This window comes from Neovison vison, chromosome 7, assembly GCF_020171115.1.
Source record: "Neovison vison isolate M4711 chromosome 7, ASM_NN_V1, whole genome shotgun sequence".
Taxonomy (NCBI): Eukaryota; Metazoa; Chordata; class Mammalia; order Carnivora; family Mustelidae; genus Neogale; species Neogale vison.
The window spans coordinates 148,898,169-148,900,676 of record NC_058097.1 but is presented as its reverse complement, the minus strand read 5'-3'; the positions used below and the strand labels follow the sequence as shown (position 1 = coordinate 148,900,676).

General features: G+C 38.7%; 1 non-coding gene across 1 annotated transcript; it reads left to right on the top strand.

The window, feature by feature from the left end:
• Window positions 1-315: 315 nt before the first annotated feature.
• On the top strand, window positions 316-422 carry LOC122914779. The gene has a single exon (XR_006385859.1). It is a non-coding gene; the product is annotated as a U6 spliceosomal RNA (small nuclear RNA).
• Window positions 423-2,508: the final 2,086 nt, after the last annotated feature.

Here is a 2,508-nt window from a genome sequence, read left to right as displayed (position 1 = left end):
CCATCCTGTCCCTTCTAAGGATTGGGGAGAAGACTGAAGAGTACTTGTGAAGTTCACAATCCAGAGGCACAGTCTCCTTAAAAGACTAACACTAATCATAGGACTGTAAAATACTTCTGCTCCCCCCACACCTTACCATATTACAGAAGACCTATTTATAGCAGTTCTTTTACCTAGTACATAATGTCCAACTATCACGAAAAAGTTATAAGATATTGAGTGGCAAAAAACAGTTTAGAGAGACAGAGAAAGCATCAGAACCAGACTCGGATATGGTGGGGTTTGAATTATCAGATCAGAAATTTAAAACAACTAGTGCTCGCTTTGGCAGCACATATACTAAAATTGGAACGATACAGAGAAGATTAGCATGGCCCCTGCGCAAGGATGACAGAAATTTAAAACAACTACGTTTAATATGCTAAGTGCTCTAATTGATAAAATAGCATGCAAGAACAGATAGGTAATGTAAGCATAGAGATGGTAATTGTAAGAAAGAGTCAGAAAAAAAATTCTAGAGATCAAAAGCAGTGTAACGTAAATGAAGAGTGCCTTTCATGGGCTTCTTTCCTCAACTGGACACAGCTGAGAAAAGAATCTCTGAGCTTGAGGATATCTCAATAGAAAATTCCAAAACTGAAAAGCAAAGAGAAAAGAGACAGAAAAAAACAGAGCAGAATATTCAAGAACTGCAGGAAAACTACAAAAAGTAGTTGTATTCCCATTACGACATATGCGTAATGGGAATATCATATGCGTAATGGGAATATCAGAAAGAGAAAGAAACAGGGAATATTTAAAGCAATAACGAAGGAGAATTCCCCCAAATTATGTCAGATACCAAATCACAGATCCAGGAAGCTCAGAGAATGCCAAGCAAGATGAATGCCCAAGAAAGACTTTATGTAGGAATATTGTATTCAAATTGTTGATAATATAAGATGAAGAAAAAGTCCTGAAAGAACCCAGAATTTAAAAACAGATTACCCATAGAGGAGCGAAAAATACAAATTACATCAGCTTCTTCTCAAAACCCATGCAGGCAAGAAGAGAATGGAGTGAACTATTGAAAGTCTTGAGAGATAAAACAACAACAAGCACCTAATCTTTCAAAAGGGAAGCAGAAATAAAGACTTTCTCAGACAAGCAAAAATTAAAGGAATTGTTGCCAGTAGACTTGGCTGACAGGAAATGTTAAAAGTTCTTTAGAAGAGCAGGAATATGAGGGATGCCTGGGTGGCTCAGTCAGTTGAGCATTTGACTCTGCTTTTCACAACCCTGAGATTGAGCCCTGCATCAAGCTGTGCACTAAGTGAAGTCCGCTTGAGAATCTCTCTCCCATTGACCCTCCCCCCACTCTCTGCCTGCATGTGCTTTCTCTCTCTCTCTAAAATAAATAAATTCTTTTTTAAAAAGAAGAAAAGGAAAATGATACAGGTCAGAAGGTCATATAAAAAAAAAGAGCATTGGGGCGCCTGGGTGGCTCAATGGGTTAAAGCCTCTGCCTTCGGCTCAGGCCATGATCCCGGGGTCCTGGGATCAAGCTCCGCATCAGGCTCTCTGCTCAGCGGGGAGTCTGCTTCCTCCTCTCTCTCTGCCTGCCTCGATGCCTACTTGTGATCATTGTCTGTCAAATAAATAAATAAAATCTTTTTTAAAAAAGAGCATTGGAGAAGAAATAAGTGAAAGTAAAATAAAAGCATTTGATTTTCTTTTACTTTTTAAAACATTTTATTTATTTATTTATTTATTTGATAGAGAGAGAGAGGGAAAGCCCAGAGGGAGAGTGAGAGGAAGAAGCAGGCTCCTGGGTGCCTCAGTTGGATAAGAGACTGCTTTCAGCTCAGGTCATGATCCTGAGGTCCTGGGATCAGTCCCACATGGGGCTCCTCCTGCTCTGCAGGGAGCCTGCTTTCCCCTCTCCTGCCTGCAACTCACCCTGCTTGTGCTCTCTCCCTCTCTCTGTCAAATAAATAAATAAAATCTTTAAAAATTTTTGGTAACCTAGATGAAATGGACAGTTCCATGAAAGACAAAATCTGCCAAAATTCACACAAGAAGACACAGGCAATCTGAATAGTCCTGTATCTGTTAAGAAAATTGAAACTGAAACAGTAATTAATAACTTTCTAAAACAGAAAGCACCAAGCCCAAATGGGTTCACTGGTGAGTTCTCCCAGACATTTAAGGAAGAAATTATACCAGTTCTCCACACTCTCTTTCAGAAGATAGAAGCAGAAGGAATACTTAACTCATTCTGTGAGACCAGCATTACCCTATTACCAAAACCAGACAAAGACATTACAAGAAAAGAAAACTGTAGACCAATATCTCATGAGCATAGATATGAAAATCTTCAACAAAACATAGCAAATAAAATCCAACAATGTATAAAAAATTATACACTATGACACCATAACCAAGTAGGATTTATCCCAGATATGCAAGGCTGACTCAACATTCCCTTAATGTAATCAATTACATCAGGATAAAGAAAGATCACATGAT